This window comes from Bos taurus, chromosome 1, assembly GCF_002263795.3.
Source record: "Bos taurus isolate L1 Dominette 01449 registration number 42190680 breed Hereford chromosome 1, ARS-UCD2.0, whole genome shotgun sequence".
NCBI lineage: Eukaryota > Metazoa > Chordata > Mammalia > Artiodactyla > Bovidae > Bos > Bos taurus.
The window spans coordinates 76,943,972-76,964,918 of NC_037328.1; the positions used below are offsets into that span (position 1 = coordinate 76,943,972).

The 20,947-nt window shown below is 37.3% G+C and overlaps 1 long non-coding RNA gene across 1 annotated transcript; it reads right to left on the reverse strand.

Annotated features, from left to right (window-relative positions):
- Nucleotides 1–5,026: 5,026 nt before the first annotated feature.
- On the reverse strand, nucleotides 5,027–18,207 carry LOC104970909 (uncharacterized). The gene is made up of 3 exons (XR_003035020.2): nucleotides 17,870–18,207; nucleotides 10,482–10,565; nucleotides 5,027–5,074 (listed from the first exon to the last, which is right to left on the reverse strand). It is a non-coding gene; the product is annotated as an uncharacterized lncRNA (long non-coding RNA).
- Between the last annotated feature and the right edge of the window lie 2,740 nt (nucleotides 18,208–20,947).

Here is a 20,947-nt window from a genome sequence, read left to right on the forward strand (position 1 = left end):
TGGAACTCCAACTGGTATGCTGGTACCACTCCATAGGTGATCACTCCAGCTCCTCTTGCTCCAGAACTGCTCACCTCTGTGGTGAGGGTGCTGGTGCTGGGAGCTAAAAGAGAATACACTTAGTGGGAACAGAAATAGCTCAGACCAGATCCTTAGGGTTTCTACTCCAGCAACTTGAGACCCAATCCTACTCCCAATAAGGCAGTGTTGATCACTAAGCAGAGGAGAAACTCAAGCTCCCACCTGATTCTGGCTCTAGACTCCCCATCTACAGCCCCACCTTCCACTAAGGTGATGGCTGGTAGCACATAGTGAGGGAAGACATGACTCGTGCTCAGTTCAGATTCAGTTAGCCCACCAAAGTCACTGGACACATACAGACTCAATAGGGATGCTCGCACATAAGCACACCATTTCAAGATCAGGATAGATAACTATCTCACCTAATTTCAAGAGACAAAAACTAATTTAAGCAAAATGAGAAGACAAAGCAATTTGTTTCAAATTAAAGAATAAGAAAAATACCTGAAAAACAACTAACAAAAGAGAGATACATAATTTACCAGATAAATAGTTCAAAGACTTAGTAATAAAATGGTAATTGAACTTTGGAAAAGAATAGATGGACACAGTGAGCATTTTAATAAGGAACTGTAAATATTAAAAAGAACTGATCATAACTGAAATACAAAACACACTAGAAATAATTAACAGTGGACTAGGTAAACAGAAGATTCTATAAGTGATTTAGAAAATAAAATAATGGAAATCACTCAACTAGAACAGCAAAAGGAAAACCAAGTTAAAAAGGGGAAAATGGTTTAAGGAACCCATGGGACAACATCAATACCATATTTGTAATATGGAATCCCAGAAGGAAAAAAGAGAAAAAAGGATCAAAAATGTATTTGATGAAATTATGGCTGAAAATTTCTTGAATCTGAAGAAGGAATTCTGTAGCCCTCCAGGCTCCACTGTCCACGGAATTCTCCAGGCAAGAATACTGAAGTGGGTAGCCATTCACTTCTCCAGGTGATCTTCCCAACCCAGGAATCAACCCCAGGTCTCTCCTGCATTGAAAGCAGATTCTTCACTGTCTGAGCCATCAGGGAAGCCCACAGGAAGCACAGAGAGTCCCAGATAAGATGAACCAAAACAAATCCACATCATACGTATTGTAATTAAAATGGAAAATGTTAAAGATAAAGAGAAAATTCTAAAGGCAGCAAGAGAAAAACAAAAAGTAACACATAAAGGAACCCTCTAAGGCTATGAGCTGATTTTTCTGTAGATATTTTGCAGGCCATAAGGCAGTGCCTTGATGTAGTTAAAATCCTGAAAGGGAAAAAATCTACAACCTAAGACACTGCAGTCAGCAAAATTACATTCAGAATTAAAGGAGAGATAAAGAACTTCTCAGACAAACAGAAACGAAAGCAGTCCATCAATACCAAACTGATACTGAAGAAATGTCAAAGGATCTTCCTTAAGTGAAAAACAAGGCTACAACAGAAGTAAGACTTTATAGAAAGGTAAAATCCCACTAGTAAGGCTAACTATATAGTAAAGGCTGTGGATCAACTACTTAAATAATCTAGTAGAAAGATTAAAAAACAAAAACTGTAAAATCAACTATAACTACAATAAACAATTAAAGAATAAACACAAAGATGTAAAATATGACATTAAAAACACAAAATGTGGGAGGGAAATAAAAAATGTAGATATCTTAGAATATCTACATATATCTTAGAATATCTACATATAAGTGCTTGAACTTAAACACCTACCAATTTAAAACAAATATATATAGTTAGAGGTCAACATATATGAAATCAATGGTAGCAACAGATCAAAACCTACAATAGATACACAAAAATTAAAGATAAATATACCAAGTATACATACCATAAAGAAAATTATCAGCCACAAAGGAAGAAACTAAGAGAACAGAAAACTACAAAACAACCAGAAACTAAGTTACAAAATAGCAGTAAACACATAGCTATCAATAATCATTTCAAATGTCAATGGATTAAATGCTCTGATCAAAAGACAAAGCGTGACCCATTAGAAAAAAAAATATGCTGCTTATAAGATATTCACTTCAGAGCTAAAGAAACCCACAAAATTTAGGTGAGGGAATGGCAAAAAGACATTTCATGCAAACAGAAACACCGAGAAACCCGGGAGAGCAGTACTTACATCAGACAATACAGACTTGAGACAAGGTCTACAACATAGAGCAAAGAGGGGATTTATATAATGATAAACAGATAGTACAAGAAAAGAATATAGAATGTGTTAGTGTATATGCACCTAATATATAAGTATTAAATATATAAAGCGTGTTATAACAGACATAGAGAGATTTATAAGTATGTAATAATAATATGGAACTTTATCACCCCTGATACAATTGACATATCCAGACAGCAAATCAATAAGGAAATAGCAGTCTTAAATGAAAATAAAAATACAACTTTCCAAAATCTATGGAATGCAGCAGAAGCAATTCTAAGAGGGAAGTTTGTGCAAAACAGGCCTGTCTCAAGAAATAAGAAAAACTTCAACAAAAAAGAAACCCTAACTTACCATCATTAAGAATTAGAAAAAGAACAAACACAGCCCAAAGAAGCAGAAATAAGAAAACAATAAAGATTAGAGAGAAAAATAAATGAAATAGAGATTAAAAAAAAAAAAGCAATAAAAAGATCAGTGAAATCAAAATCTAGTGTTTTGAAAAGATAAGCAAAATTGATATGCTTTTAGCCAGGTTCATCAGGAAATAAAGAGTAAGGGTGCAAATAAACAGAATAAGAAATGAAACAGTAGAAATAAAAACCAATATTAAAGAGATGTATAAAGTCATAAGAGACTAAGAAAAGTTACATGCTTATAAACTGGACAACTTAGAAGAAATAAATAAATTTTTAGAAATATACAATCTTCCAAGACTGAACCAGGAAGAAACAGACAGTCAGAACAGACTGATAACTAGTAGTGAAATTGAATTTAGAATAAAAAAACTTCTAGTAAATCAAAGGTCAGAACCTTATGGTTTCACAGGTGAATTATATGAAACATATAAATAAAAGCTAATATGTCAAACTATTCCAAAAAATCAAAGAGGACAGAACACTCTAAACCTCATTCTATGAGGTCAACATTACCCTGATATGAAAACCAAAGACACTACAAAAGACCACGTTACAGACCAATATCTCCAATAAATATAGATGCAAAAATCCTCAACAAAAATTAGCAAATATGACTCAATGTATATAAAAAAGATCATACATCATGATCAAGTGGGCTTTATTCCACAGACACAAGGATGGATCAATACCAACAAATCAATCAATTCCATAAACCATGTCATCAAAAAGAAGGATAAAACTAACAGTATCATCTCAACAGATGTAAACAAAATCATTTGATAAAACTCTGATCAAAATGGGTATAGACAGAACATATCTCAACATAATAAAGGCCATTTATGAGAAATCCACAGCTAATAACATACTATTAGTGAAAAGCTGCAGAGAAGGCAATGGCAACCCACTCCAGTACTCTTGCCTGGAAAATTCCATTGACGGAGGAGCCTGGTAGGCTCCAGTCCATGAGGTTGCTAAGAGTTGGACACGACTGAGCGACTTCACTTTCACTTTTCACTTTCATGCATTGGAGAAGAAAATGGTAACCCACTCCATCCAGTGTTCTTGCCTGGAGAATCCCAGGGACGGGGGAGCCTGATGGGCTGCCATCTATGGGGTCTTACAGAGTTGGACACGACTGAAGCGACTTAGCAGCAGCAAATGTCCTGGCCACAGCAATCGAAGAAGAAAAAGAAATAAAAAGTATCCAAAATGGAAGGAAAGAAGTAAAACTGTCACTATTTATAGATAACACAATACTATATATAGAAAATCCTAAAGTTTCCACCAAAAAGACCTATTAAAACTAATAAATGAATTCAGTAAAGTTGTAGGATACAAAACTAATACATATAAATCTGTTGCTTTTCTATATACTAATAATGAACTATCAGAAAGAGAAGGAATAAAACTATTTTGCTTAAAATTACATCAAAACGAATAAAATAACTATAAAGAAACTTAACCAAGGAGATGAAAGACTATACGCCCCAAACTATAAAACACTGGTGAAGGAAATTAAAGATGATACAAATGGAAAAGTATTTTGTGCTTTTGGATTAGAAGAATTAATATTGGTAAAATGTCCATACTACCCCAAAACAAACAACATATTGAATGTGACTACTATCAAAATACTCATGACATTTTTCACAGAACTATAACAAATAATTTATATGGAACCACAAAATACCCTGAATTACCAAAGCTATCTTAAAAAAAAAAAAAAAAAAAAAGCTGGAAATATCACACACCCTGAATTCAGAAAATAGTGCAAAGCTACAGTAATTGAATCATTATAGTGCTGGCACAAAAACAATCACATAGATCAATGGAACAGAACAGAGAGCCCAGAAACAAACACATGCAACCATGGTCAATTAATCTAGGACAAAGGAGGTAAGAATACACAATGGGACAATCTCTTCAATAAGCAGTGCTGGGAAACCTGGACAAGTCCATGTAAAATAATTCAACTAGAATATTTTCTCACACCACATACAAAAGTAAAATCAAAATGGATTAAAGATCTAAGTGTAAGACTGCAAATCATAAAACTCCTAAGAGAAAACATAGGCAGAACACTGTGACAAAAATCATAGCAATATTTCTTTTGTATCTGTTCCTAGGGCAAAAGAAAGAAAAGGAAAAATAAACAAGTGGCCTAATTAAACTTAACATTTTTGTGTAGCAAGGAAAATCATCAGCAAAATGAAAAAACAAACTACTAGAGAAAATATTTGCAAATGATATAACTGATTAAGGATTAGTATCCAAAATATATAAGGAGCGCATACAACTTAAAGTGGAAAAAAAATTCAATTTTAAAATGGGGAAAGAAACCTGAATAGACAATGGAATATTACTTACCCACACGAATTAATGAAATGTTTCCAGTTTCAACAACATGGATGGACCTGGAAGGTATTATGATTAATGAAATCAGTTAGATAGAGGATGACATATACTGTATGTTATCATTTATATGTAAAATCTAAAAAAAATAAAGCAAATGAATGAATATAAAAAAATGGAAACAGACTCACAGATATAGAAAACAATATAGTGGTTACCAATCGGAAGAGGGAATGAAGGAGGGGCAAGATAGGTGTAGCAGATTTCAAGGCACAAACTATCATGTATAAAATAAATAAGCTATAAAATATATTGCTCAGAACAGAGAATATAGCCAATACCAATACTTTATAATAACTTTAGATAGAGTATAATTTAAAAAATATTAGATCACCATGCTATATACCTGAAACTAATATGACATTTAAATCAACTGTACTTCAATAAAAATATAAAATAAAATTGAAATTAAACACATGTACAGATGCCACGTTGTCAGAGGTGGGCTTGTGGTGGTTAATTTTGTGTGTCAATTTGACTGGGCTAAGGGATGCCCAGATATCTGTAAAACATTATTTATGGGTGTGTCTATGAGGGTACCTCTAAAGAAGTTAGCATTCGAAACAGTAAATTGAGTAAAGAAGATATTCCTCAACAATGCAGGTTGGCATCATCCAGTATACTTAGGACCTAAATAGAATCCAAAGGTAAAGAAAGAGTTAATTTGCTTTCTGCCTGAGCTAAGATATCTATCTTCTTCTGCCCTCAAACACTGGTGCTCCCATTTTCCTGGGCTTTGGACTTTTACTGAATTATACCACCAAGTCTTCTGGGTCTCCAGCTTGCAGATGGCAGATTGTAGGACTTCTTGGCTTCCACAATCACACAGGCCAAGTCCTATTATAAATACACACACACACACACACATATATATATATATATATAATTTCATTTATATTTGTAAATATAAATATATTTTGTATACTATTGGTTCTGTTTCGCCAAAGAACACAAACTAATACACCATGTCCAGCAGCATTCCAGCAATTGCATTTTGAAAAATGTTCTCTGCTGCAGCTGGCATGCTCTTTCTCCAAAAATGTCAGTTGCCTGTTTGAAACTATTTTGTTGGGGCTTGCCAGAGACTCCATGCACCTCTTATCTGCCAGAGACTCCATGTTCAAACAATGCATGCACCATTGTAAGATCTGGGTCACATGACCCAAGTGGTATGACTACTCGTACTATAGCCTCCACAGGTCCTGTCTTGCCCAGGGCCCCTACTGAAACCTGGCAGCTTTCCACATCACTTGCTCAATCATTCAGTACAGTTCGCTGATGCACAGTTTGCACCAAACAGTGATGTTTGCTGCTCATTGCTTCTTATTTAAGGCTAGGACACACAAGGTATACTAATTTCCCCTTTACCTTAGACTAGTGCCCCAGATCATTGGCTTGCTAAAAGGGTCACAGATGTGACAAGCCACCAGACTGTCATATATCTTTCCTACTCTCTGAAGCACGTGTGTCTTATCATGGCATCCAGTCACCTAGGCTGTGTATTCCCTTTTCTCTGAAATTCTGCTTCTTTCACTATCAAGACATTTGCCTATTCACCAGTTCAGTATGCTCTCCAGCTACAGGTGACAAGGATCTCTTTAAAGACTGCCAAGGAGGACCTTTCACTTTCACACTTATCTTTAAATAGATGATTAATTATTTTGTCTCCTTACTGTACCAGCAGACATTCACCAGTAGCCACCCAATTCCATATTCCTTAATTTTACTATTTTTCCTATATGTTTTGAATGCCAATGACCCTGTAAAAGCTAGCACATCTCCATCATCTTGACAACTGTACTGCTACAATATCCAAGGAACTATCAAGTCACCATTTATCATTAGGGACAGGGTCTTCATTGCCATCCAGTTGGTTTATGATCCAGCTCCAAAATTACATCTTTAGAATTTGCTTGACAGGACCATTTCTGACATAAGTTATCTTAAAACGGGTTCCCTAGAATCAGAGTCTTAGGCAGAGAATCTTCAGCAAGTGATTTATTTAGAGTGCTCTCGAGGTCAACATTTAAAGAGGGGAGGGAAAGAGGATAGGGCAAGAGAAGAAGCTAGACAAAGATGTGGCTTCAGGAGAAATTAATCCTCAACCTGAACTCATGAAGAGCTCTGGAGTCGCAACTGTTTACAGAGGTTTCACTGCTTATATCCAAGGGTGTTGAGCTATTATACCCTTATATTAGTCAACCACTGACTACTGAACACTGCTAAAATGGAGGGTTGCATAACTTTCTAGGCAGTGCTTACTAGCTAAAGGCTCTCCTTTCCTTGCTCATGCTCATATATGCATCCTCAGTAGTGGCCGACACTTTGCAATCCCATGGACTGTAGCCCACCACGGTCCTCTTTCCATGAATTTTTCCAAATAATAGAGTGGGATGCCATTTCCTATTCTAGGAGATCTTCCTGACCAAGGGATCAAACCCACATCTCCTGTACTAGCAGGCAGATTCTTTACCACCGCACCACCTGGGAAGCCCAAAGGCCCTCCCCATTACAGCTAAAATATAAGTTGTCAGAAATCAACACCTGCAGCATCTGGGTGATGACTATGACTGTACCATTCTGACAAACAAGATGAATTTGGGTACCAGCAAGAGCCGGCTCCTTAGAGAAGATCCTGATGCTGGGAAGGGTTTAAGGCAGGAGAAGGGGACGACAGAGGACAAGATGATAGGATGGCATCACTGACCCAATGGACATGAGTCTGAGCAAGCGCTGGGCAATGGTGAAGGACAGGGAGGCCTGGCACGCTTCAGTCCATGGGAGCTGCATCAATTCTTCAGCACTCAGCTTTCTTCATAGTCCAACTCTCACATCCATACATGACTACTGGAAAATACATAGCTTTGACTATATGGACCTTTGTTGGCAAAGTAATGTCTCTGCTTTTTAATATGCTGTCTAGGTTGGTCCTAACTTTTCTTCCAAGTAGCAAGTGTCTTTTAATTTCATGGCTGTAGTAACCATCTGAGGTGATTTTGGAGCCCCCCAAAATAAAGTCTCACACTGTTTCCATTGCTTCCCCATCTATTTGCTATGAAGTGATGGGACCAGATGCCATGATCACATGGACCACAGCCTTGTCTAACTCAATGAAACTATGAGCCATGCCATGTAGGGCCACTCAAGACGGATGGGTCATGGTGGAGAGTTCTGACAAAACGTGGTCCACTGGAGAAGGGAATGGAAAACCACTTCAGTATCCTTGCCTTGAGAACCCCATGGACAGTATGAAAAGGCAAAAAAATATGACACTGAAAGATGAACTCCGCAGGTCAATAGGTGCCTAATATGTTACTGGAGATCAGTGGAGAAATAACTCCAGAAAGAATGAAGAGATGGAGCCAAAACAACAACACCCAGTTGTGGTTGTGATAGTAATGGAAGTAAAGTCCCATGCTGTAAAGAGCAATGCTACATAGGAACCTGGAGTGTTAGGTCCATGAATCAAGGCAAATTGGAAGTGGTCAAACAGCAGATGGCAAGAGTAAACATTGACATTTTAGGAATCAGGGAACTAAAATGGATTGGAATGAGTGAGTTTAACTCAAATGACCATTATATCTACTACTATATATGGGCAAGAATCCCTTAGAAAAAATGGACTAGCCATTATAGTCAACAAAAGAGTCCAAAATGCAGTACTTGGATGCTATCTCAAAAAACGACAGAATTATCTCTGTTCGTTTCCAAGGCAAACCATTCAATATAATAGTAATCCAAGTCTATGCCCTGATCAGTAATGCTGAAGAAGCTGAAGTTGAATGGTTCTATGAAGACCTATGAGACCTTTTAGAACTAACACCCAAAAAAGATGTCCTTTTCATTATAGGGGACTGGAATGCAAAAGTAGGGAGTCAAGAAATGCCTGGAGTAACAGGCAAACTTGGCCTTGGAGTACAGAATGAAGCAGGGCAAAGGCAAATAGAGTTTTGCCAAGAGAATGCACTGGTCATAGAAAACACCGTCTTTCAACACACAAGAGAAAATTCTACACATGCACATCACCAGATGGTCGACACCAAAATCAGATTGATTATATTCTTTGTAGCCAAAGATGGAGAAGCTCTATACAGTCAGCAAAAACAAGACCAGGAGCTGACTGCAGCTCAGATCATGAACTCCTTATCACCAAATTCAGACTTAAATAGAAGAAAAGTATAGAAAACCACTAGACCATTCAGGTATGACCTAAATCAAATCCCTATGGTTAGACAGTGGAAGTAACAAATAGAATCAAAGGATTAGATCTGATAGACAGAGTTCCTTAAGAACTATGGGCAGAGGTTCATGACATTGTACAGGAGGAAGTGATGAAGACGATCCCCAAGAAAAAGTAATGCAAAAAGGCAAAATGGTTGTCTGAGGACACCTTACAAATAGCTGTGAAAAGAAGAGATGCAAAAGGCAAAGGAGAAAAAGAGATAGACTTAGGATAGTTTTATCTGTTGGTTTTCAATTCCAATCAGAGAACTTTCCCAATTTATGGTATATGTAATATCAACTATAGTTTTGGAGTAAGGATACATTTAAGTTAGAAGGCAGAAGAAGTAGGTGACAGAGGATGAGGTGGTTGGATGGCATTACTGATTCAATGATCATAAACTTGGGAAAACTCGGGGAGATGGTGAGGGACTGGGAGGCCTGGCGTGCTACAGTCCATGGGGTCACAAAAAGTCAGACACAACTTGGCAATGAAACAACATTTAATTTAATGTGTTTAATGCCCTCAATACTGCTACTTTGTTAATATATTTAGAGTATTATTGGCACAAAGATTTCTCAGTATCTGATTAATCTCTAGAATAACAGCCTTTAGATACAATAGCTTTTAAACACCTTGATCTGAAAGTTGTGGCTTTACGAATTCAAGGTTTATTTAATTCAAAAAGCTTCTCTTACAGAAATAGCCTTTATGTTATTCTTTGGCGTCATCTTTCAGTGAGCTGCTGCATACCACATGTGTGAATGCTACAGCACAGAGTCTCAGTGTTTATGAACTTTGTTGAGAGCAAAGGTTTATCTGCATAAAGTCTAATAGCTTTTGACAAGATTGTAGCTCTTCTAATGGCAAAACAGTCATCTGTTTCTCTAAGCACCTGATTAAAATAAAGCGAGAAGATGAAAAGGTATTTAAACACGTTTCAGACTAATTAATGATGCCAGTCTAAACTAACTGGAAAGACAAGAGCGTTCTTTTGGTGTTCCTCTTTCTTATCTTGATTCTTAGTAAAGCAATGAGTATGCACACACAGTTCCCAGGCTCAGTTTGATTATTTTTATCCAATTTCTTTACCTCTTCAATCATTCTATATCTTATCAGAAACAAAAATAAAACCATGCTGTATTTTCTATAATTAAATCACCTCTGTTTAGTTTTCCTGTACTTACTCTTTTATTTTGAAGTTATGTGGGGCAGTTCTGCATTGCTCAATATTGTCCGTTTTTTTCCCCCAATGTTATGACTTCTTCTACCTTAAAATATAAAGGAAAATTTTAAGAGTTGGAAAGAACCATAGGATAGATTTATCTGGTTTTCTACTTTTATCTGTGTCAACAATTTAAATCTAGAGAAACTGCACAAGTGAATAGGTGACTATGCTAGGAAGAGAATTCTGTTTTCCTGATTAATATTCTCTGAGTCTCCATTTATCCCACACTACTATTAAGACACTATTAATGTCTATTCACCCATCCCTTTATGAGTGCATATATGTAAGCTCTTAGAATCTTAGTGCCTGCTGCACATAATATTTATTAATGTCTTATTTTTCTTATAATTAACTATCATTTAATTATTTCATTATAGGTAATTAGAATTTTTGTTAAATCAGAACCACATGAATAATTGTCTATAATATATTTACGTTGCCTCTCCCTTCAAGGAGAATCACTGTGCTTCATAAAAACTCATTAAGGTGGGTAGAATAAGAGCCCTTCCCAAAGATATCTGAACCTTAATTCCTCAAACCTGAATATGTCATATTTCATGGCAAAGGGAGAAGAATTAAGGTTGTAGAGGGAATCAAGGTTGCTAATCAACTCACCTTGAGTGGAGGACATTATTTTGGATTATCCGAATGAGACCAATGTTATCGCAAAGGTCTTTTATAAGTGCAAGAGAGAGGCAAAAAAAAAGGGAGAAGAAGAGAGTTAGCAGTGAGAAAAGGACTAGCTCAGAGTTGCTCACTCTGAAGATGGAAGAAAAGAGCCAGAGCCGAGGAATGCAGGTGGCATGGAAAATCTGCAAAAAGGAACAGAGCCTCTAGAGCAGTAGGAAGCCCTGGAGACATTTTCATTTTAGCCCAGAGAGACCCATTACAGTCTCCCGAACCACAGGACTGAAAGACAATAAACATATAATTACATTAGTGGTAATTTGTTACAGTATCCATAGAAAATGAATATACAAATTTTTAGGAGGAATATAAAAAGAACATTCTTAAATGTAGAAGTTGCGCATTTGGTCAAATCAGTTGTAGAAGAGTGATCAGCATTCTAGTACAGTGTTAAATGGTAGAAGAATCTGAGATAATGGGATAGTCCACATTTGTACTGTCCAGTATGTAGCCTTTCACTATACTGAGATCTTGAAACATACACCAGAGAAACTAAATTTTTAAATTTAATTTAAATTATAATTTAAATAGCCAGGTGTGGCTAATAAATTGAACATTATGGTTACTGTCTGGTTTATAATTAATGTTTCTCCTCTTTCCTGCCAAGGGACTCAAAGACAATTCTCACAAAATAATAAGGTAGCAAGTCAGAAACAAGTCTTTGCCTGCTCTGAGTACGAAAGTCATGTTTAGTAGATTATGTACTCGGTAAATATTTAATGAAGTTCGTGGGAATGTGGTGGCAACCACCATTAAAACCAAGGAGGGTTAGTGTAGAGGAAGACAGTTACTACAGGGAAGGTAACTTTTTCCAGCCGAATTCCAGCAGGCTTGGCCTTTGCCAGCAACAAGGTCAAGGGTATCCAACCAGCAATCTGCACATACCCAGTGTGGCCTTGACCCCACACAGCTGTCTGATAGTACAGGGCAGAGTAACAGAAAATCAGTTAAAATTCACTCCCAACTGTCAGACTTTTGCAATGTCCTGTTCTTTGTCCTCTTTGTATTTCTCCTGTTTACTCACTGAGTTTGGTTCCACCTGGTTTAACCTCTACCCTGTGCAACTTTCATAGAATAAGTAGTCTTTTCTAAGGCTTTCACAGGTGGAAGAAAAAAGGGATGGGAGGGGGGACTGAAACAGCAGCAGATTTTATTTTGAGAGTTAAGTTTTTAATTTGAAGGCAAATTATATACATATTATATATATATATACATATTATATATATATATATACATATATATATATATATATATACAAATTATATATATATTTGAAGGCAAAAAGTATACACACACATGCCTTTGGAAAATTAATTTCAGTTAGTTTTGATTATTTTTCAGTGGGTTATAGAATTGCAAGTATGCACTTAAACTTCATTTCATAGCACAATAAGACAGCTTCTTCCATTGCGGAATTTCTCACCTCCCCTCTCTATTCTCACTGTTTAGTGCTGATTCAGATTCCCACCATCTTCCTCTAATACCAACTATTATAAAAGAAAAGACTTATAAGCAGTCAATATGTGCCAGACCCTTTTCTAACACCCTTCTCTTTACTCAATGATGATGGTAATACTAATATTTGTATTTTGAAGATGAAGACATGAGGCATCTAAAGGATAATAGCTAACTTGCCTATGTTATACAGATAGCAACCAGCAAAGCCAGGACTGGAATGAAGGAAATCTGGAGATACAACCACTGCTGTCAGCCATTGTGGTCAGATTGACTTCAACCACTTCACAGGACACAGCATCACTGAGCTGTGTTAGAAGGCAAATCATAATTAGTGTGCTAGTATTATAAAATAGAGCAGTTAATCTAATAATTTAATAGCTAGTTAGTTTATACCTTGAAAAAACAGTGGATAATGAGATAATATTTTTTCAACAGAATGGAGATAATTCAAATTTATGCTTCTAAAAGTCGCAGGCAGGGACTTCCCTGGTGATCTAGTAGCTAAGATTTATCACTCCCAAAGCAGGGGGCCCTAGTTTAATCCCTAGTCAGGTAATAAGATCCCACATGCTGCAATTAAAGATACCACATGCCCCAACAAAAATTGAAGACTCACAGAGTCAAATAAATTAATTAATTTTTTTAAAGTCTCAAGTAGAGGACACACACTTAGGACTCAGTAAATGTTAGGCATCTTATTTTTGAATTGGAAAATATTTACAGCTAGTGGATATGATTACGCACTATATTATATGTATATTATATATACACATATATGTATATCATATATCTGATATGTTGGTGCATCTGATATGTTAGTGCAAAGACACAGAGTTTTGCCAAGAGAACACACTGGTCATAGAAAACACCCTCTTAAAACAACACAAGAGAAGACTCTACACATGGACATCACCAGATGGCCAATTCTGAAATCAGATTGATTATATTATTTGCAGCCAAAGATGGAGATGCTCTATACAGTCATCAAAAACAAGACTGGGAGCTGACTGCAGCTCAAATCATGAACTCCATATTGCAAAATTCAGACTTAGATTGCAGAAAGTAGTGAAAACCACCAGACCTAATTTAGGTATGACCTAAATCAAATTCCTTACAATTATACAGTGGAAGTGAGAAATAGATTCAAAGGATTAGATCTGAAAGACAGAGTGCCTGAAGAACTATGGATGCAGGTTCGTGACATTGCACAGGAGAAAGTGATCAAGATCATCCCCAAGAAAAAGAAATCCAGAAAGGCAAAATGGTTGTCTGGGGAGGCCTTACAAATAGCTGAGCAAAGAATAGAAGCAAAAGGCAAAGGAAAAAAAGAAAGATATACTCATTTGAATGAAGAGTTCCAAAGAATAGCAAGGAGAGCTTCCTCAGTGATCAACGCAAAGAAACAGAGGAAAACAACAGAATGGGAAAGACTAGAGCTTTCTTCAAGAAAATTAGAAATACCAAAGGAACATTTCATGCAAAGATGGGCTCAATAGAGGACAGAAATGGTATGCATCTAACAGAAGCAGAAGATATTAAGAAGAGGTGGCAAGAATACATAGAAAAACTATAAAAAAAAGATCTTCATTACCCAGATAGCCATGATGGTGTGATCACTCACCAAGAGCCAGACATCCTGGGATGTGAAGTCAAGTGGGCCTTAGGAAGTATCACTACAAAAAAAGCTAGTGGAGGTGATGGAATTCCAGGTGAGCTATTTCAAATCCTAAAAGATGATTCTGTGAAAGTGCTGCACTCAATATATCAGCAAACTTGGAAAACTCAGTAATGGCCACAGGACTGGAAAAGATCTGTTTACATTCCAATCCCAAAGAAAAGCAATGCCAAAGAATATTCAAACTACCTCACAATTGCACTCATCTCACACACTAGCAAAGTAATGCTTAAAATTCTCTAAGCCAGGCTTCAACGGTATGTGAACCGTGAACTTCCAGATGTTCAAGCTGGATTTAGAAAAGGCAGAAGAACCAGAGATTAAATTGCCAACATCCGTTGGATTATTGAAAAAGCAAGAGAGTTCCAGAAATGCATCTACTTCTGCTTTATTGACTATGCCAAAGCCTTTGACTGTGTGGATCACAATAAACTGTGGAAAATTCTTCAAGAAATGGGAATACCAGACCACCTGATTTGCCTTCTGACAAATCTGTATGCAGGTCAAGAAACAACAGTTAGAAATGGACATGGAACAACAGACTGGTTCCAAATCGGGAAAGGAGTACATCAAGGCTATATATTGTCACCCTACTTATTTAACTTATAAGCAGAGTACATCATGAGAAATGCTGGGCTGGATGAAGCACTAGCTGGAATCAAGACTGTCGAGAGAAATATCAATAACCTCAGATATGCAGATGACACCACCCTTATGGCAGAAAGTGAAGAGGAACTAAAGAGCCTCTTGATGAAAGTGAAAGAGGAGAGTGAAAAACTTGGCTTAAAGCTCAACATTCGGAAAACGAAGATCATGGCATCCGGTCCCATCACTTCATGGCAAACAGATGGGGAAACAATGGAAACAGTGAGAGACTTTATTTTTAGGGGCTCCAAAACCACTGCAGATAGTGACTGCAGCCATGAAATTAAAAGACGCTTGCTCCTTGGAAGAAAAGCTATGACCAACCTAGACAGCATATTAAAAAGCAGAGACATTACTCTGCCAACAAAGATCTGGCTAGTCAAAGCTATGGTTTTTCCAGTAGTCATGTGTGGATGTGAGAGGCATTGAAACATGTATAATATCATGTATGAAACGAGTTGCCAGTCTAGGTTCGATGCACGATACTGGATGCTTGGGGCTAGTGCACTGGGGAGGGAGGAGGGAGGAGGGTTCAGGATGGGGAACACATGTATACCTGTGGCAGATTCATTTTGATATATGGCAAAACCAATACAATTTTGTAAAGTTTAAAAAAAATAAATAAAAAAAAAGACTAGAAACTTCAAAAAAAAAAAAAAAAGAAAGAAAGAAAGAAAGCTGAGTGCTGAAGAACTGATGCTTTTGGACTGTGGTGTTAGAGAAGACTCGAAGAGTCCCTTGGACTGCAAGGAGATCCACCCAGTCAATCCTAAAGGAAGTCAGTCCTGAGTATTCATTGGAAGGACTGATGCTCAAGCTGAAACTCCAATACTTTGGCCACCTGATGTGAAGAACTGACATTTGAAAAGACCCTGATGCTGGAAAAGATTGAGGGCAGGAGGAGAAGGGGATGACAGAGGATGAGATGGTTGGATGGCATCACATACTTGATGGACATGAGTTTGAGCAAGCTCCGGGATTTGGTGATGAACAGGGAAGCCTGGCATGCTGCAGTCCATGGAGTCACCAAGAGTCAGACAGGACCGAGCAGCTGAACTGAACTGAACTGAGTACATATGATTAAGAGGGTGGGAGGGGGGAGTTGAAATTTCTTCACTATAATATTTCAATTTCTCCCTTAATTTGATAGCTAACTGGTGTAAGCATACCAATGAACTAATCCCATCATACTTTTTTCAATGAGTTATTCCCATTTAATTTGGATCCTCCAAGTCCTGGCCTCCAGCATTTATCCACATCACAGTCACATTCTTTGAACTGGAATGTACTGCAGTATCCTACCCACAATTCCCCTCCATCATCCATCCCTTACTCTTCAGAGTAACATTGTTAAAAACATTATCAAACAAACTTGACCAGATCTTGCTCCTACTTAAAACCTTTTCATGTCTTTCTATCGTCCTCAAGAAAAAAACCCAAAAAATCCCAAGTAAAATTAATCATTCACATCTATATATTCATTGGAAGTAATCATTAATACCCATTCTTCCTCATCAATTCTCCCTTTCCCAAATCCTATTCCTCTACAACAAGCAGAGTTGCAATTTACAGTTTACAGTCATGCATAATATAATCTCTTAGGAAGGAGCCATAGTAAAGACTTATTCTGTGTCAATCCAAAATGTCCAGCTTCTCCTCCATCTTTGAAATGATTAAAACTTAGAGAGGAAATCAGAGTTCTGTTTCCCATTGAATGCAAGGACATGTATAATATTTCTGTCCTGTGTTGATGGACAAAACCATCCAGCATTTTCAAAAATTATCACTCTTGGCTCAGCATAAACATTTTAAATCACATAAAGGCATACAAGAGGCATTTTAACTCATCACTGGCAGGTACACACTACTTTCTGCCTTCCAAGTTGCTGTTTTTGACACTAACCAAACTCTCTCACCAACCTATTCTTGCACTATTTCCACAGCCTTTCATTAACTGATTTCTATCTCTGGCTCCTGCAGCCCAGAAAAATCTGTCTAAAATACAAATCTGCTCAAGTCCATGCTTAAAATTCTGTGACTGTTTCTGATTGCCTAGGATATGATAAACCCCACATTCCTTAGCATAGCGTACAGGTCCTGTCAATTCAGCTACTTACTACGGGTACTTCCTATGTGCATACTGGCATCAAGAGCCTACAGTATCCAGAGAAGTCACATAAATGAATGAAGAAAGAACAGCAGACATTGTGGAGAAATAGGAAACCAGAGAGCCTATCTAGAGCTATGCAGTATGGCCATCTCTTTTTGATCAGACTCTAGACTTTTTAAAGAGGAATCTTCTAATTTTTCAAAGGTAAAATGAATTTAATTTTTGGAAAACTCCTGGGCACTTCAAACAAAAAATCTGAAACTTTTGTTTCAGGCCAAATCTGAAATGCTGCTCACCAGTCTGTAACTCTGCTCTACATTTTGGTATAAATTCTTGGGAATTTAGTTCAAATATTTAGTTCAGCCTGATAAAATCAGCCTAACACTCTCTAGTCTTTGGCCTTGGGACACTCACCAAGGTTCTTACGATATAGCTGTCATTGATTAAATGTTGTCCATGTTCTGGGTACAGGGCTCAGCATACAATAGACACAATCTCAATCAATCTGTTTCCTTTCCACAACTCTCTGCTTTACCTCTATTTATTTTATTTTACATATGGCAAAGAATAAGCATGGAGAGACAAACTAACTTATCTAGTATTATGTCTAATGAAGAAAGAAAGCAGTCTCACATCAATTTAGTCTTATCCCAAAGACCAAGGTATTAAAAATTACAGTCTTTATCACATTGCAATTTCTTTTTGTTTTGATCTCCAACCAACACCACAAAAAATCTGGATCTCTTCGAGAGTCAAAACTGATTTTACTCACCATTGCATGGTAATGCTTCAGATCCCTAATCGTCAAGATTACAGATCCTTCCTCCTTCAGTCTATTCATCTGTTCATTCATTTACTTAATTATCCAACACTTTCTGAGCACCTGCTATTCACTCTGATATGACTTTGACTTGGAGACTTGTTGAGGGCTCAGTCTGTGGATGTCCCTGTATGGGTGGTTGGAAGAGTCACAAAGGAGATAAATATAAACATGGGCTTCAGGTTAGAGCAGGCCACCGCCTAAGCCCTCTGCCTCAGAAGCCAGATCTACTGAGTTTGGATGCCAATTCTGCCCTTACCAGCTGTGTAACTTGGGGCAAACTATTAATACTTTGCTTATCTGGGCCTCAGTTTCCTTATCTGTTGTGACCAAAACTTAACTTACTGGCTTTTTTGAGTACTAAGTGAGTTTATACAAATAAAGCTCTTAGGATCCAAATAAATTAGTATTATTTAGTGTGATGATTAATCTTATGTCTCTACATGGCTAGGCTGTAGTAGCCAGTTGTTTGGTCAAGCACCAGTATAGATGTTGATGTTAAGGTATTTTTTAAAGATGTGCAAGTCATTCAGTCATGTTCTGACTCTTTGAGAACCCATGGGCTGTAGCGTGCCAGGCTCCTCTGTCCATGGAATTCTCCAGGCCACAATATTGGAGTGGGTAGTCATTCCCATCTCCAGGGGATCTTCCCAACTCAGGGATTGAACCCAGGTCTCCCACATTACAGGCAGATTCTTTACTGTCTGAGCCACCAGGGAAACCCAAGAATATTGGAGTGGGTAGCCTATCCCTTCTACAGGGGATCTTCCCAACTCAGGGATTGAACCCAGGTCTCCCGTATTACAGGCAGATTCTTTACTGTCTGAGCCACCAGGGAAACCCAAGAATATTGGAGTGGGTAGCCTATCCCTTCTACAGGGGATCTTCCCAACCCAGGGATTGAACTGGGATTTCCTGCATTGCAGGCAGATTCTTTACCAGCTGAGCTACCAGGGGAGCTCCTTTTTAGAAATGACTGAGCTGAACTGAACGTTTAAATCACTAAACTTTGAGTAAAGCAGATTTCTCTCCATAATGTGGGCAGGCCTCATCTAATCAGTTGAAAGCCTTCAGAACACAACTAATTTTTCAGGGGATAAAAAAGGAATCCTCAAGACTGCAGAACTCAAGAATTCAACATCAACTTTTATCTGAGTCTCCAGTTTGCTGGCCTAACTCTACAAATTTTGGTCTTGGCAGCTTTCATAGTTTCATGAGTCAACTCTAAAATAAAGAATAATTAGAGTGAATAAAGGATAAATAAATAATTATTTGAAATACATCTATCCTTCTCTCTATATATACATATAATATTATAATATATATAAGATATTATTAATATCTTACTGTTTCCAAGTTAGAACAGTTGGTGAAGAATCCACCTGCCAATGTAGGAGACACAAGAGACACAGCTTCAATCCTTGGATCAGGAAGATCTGTCCCCTGGAGAAGGAAAAGGCAACCCACTCCAGTATTCTTGCCTGAAAAATTCCATAGACAGAAGAGCCTGATGGGCCATAGTCCATGGGGTAACAAAGAGTCAGATACAAGTCAACACACATGAGCATGTTATAACTTGTCAAACATTATGTTCAATATAAGGATGATCTATCTACCTATATCTATATTTCCTATTGATTCTGTTTCTCTGGAGAATGTTGCCTTATACAGTTAGTGTTACATTAAGGAGATTTAAAGTAAAATATCACAATTTGATCTTGATTATTGATTATCAAACTAGGGGGTTATTTCTAACATCCTTGATGTTTAAAAGGAAACCTTCCCCGTTTAGGGGAAGAACACAAACAAATAAAGTAAGTGAATAGTCCTTCACCAACTTGCTTCAAAGTAAGTTTTTATGATTCAAAGAATCAATTTTATAGCAGAATTCCATCTTTTTTTCTCTCTCCCTCTTTTTTTCTCTAAGGAGATAGATCTTTGAGGCTGGGAGCTTATGGGGGGACCTAAGAAATAAACTTAAGTCCGCATAACAAGACAAAGACTTGTTACAACTCACAAACTAAGGATTTTCCCACATAATACTTGAAGAACTATGCTGATCTGCAGTCATTTGGTACCATGACTCCATCCTCCCTCTGCTCCTGGCTCACCCCATTGTAGAAAAAGCCCCTTGGCCTTTAGTCAAGGACAAGTATGTCAAGGACACTTGCCAAGGACTCGGAGGTGAAAACTGTCCAGGGCCACGAGACGGAGCTTAGACATCTCATCTAAAACCCCCACCCCTCTCATTGTTGCCTTTTCAACTTCTGAACATAAAATTATACCTGCCTGCTAGAAACAGTTCATATCCTGTCACCATGATTCAACTATGAATGACATTAAGTGAGATTCTAATAGAATGAAGGCAAGAAAAAGAGTCTTTCTGAACAAATGTATCATTTATAAGTGGCTGGGTTAATAAATATATCTGTTCTACTTGATATAATAACCATCATTCCATGCACTTCAGTTCAGTTCAGTTCAGTCGCTCAGTCGTGTCCGACTCTTTGCGACCCCATGAAATTGCAGCATGCCAGGCCTCCCTATCCATCACCAACTCCCAGAGTTCACCTACTATGTACTAACTACTGTCAGAAGTAATGTACACATATTAGCTTACCTAACATCACAACACAATAAAGTAAAGTTTTACTTCTTCATTTGAAAGAGGAAAAATCTAATGCTGAAACATGTTGCATAAATTTTCTGAAGTTATTCTGCTCCTAAGTGATAGAACTAGGATTCATATGTTTGTGTTTTAAACCATACACCTTGCTACCTCCTCTAAAACCCCAAGGGGATTCAAAGGACTGTTTTAAGTAGTGGTTATGACAGGAAAGCACCAATGTTCTTAGTATTGGTAATCTTCATGTTCTAATACTAGAATGCATGTTAAACTTTCACAATTGTGCTCTGATTTTTCTCGTGAGTGCTGAATAATTCTAAAGTCAATTGTTTACTTAGAAATATGTTCATCCACTTTGCTTTTATGATCTGAGAAGCCCTGAAAAGTCATTAGTAACACACATT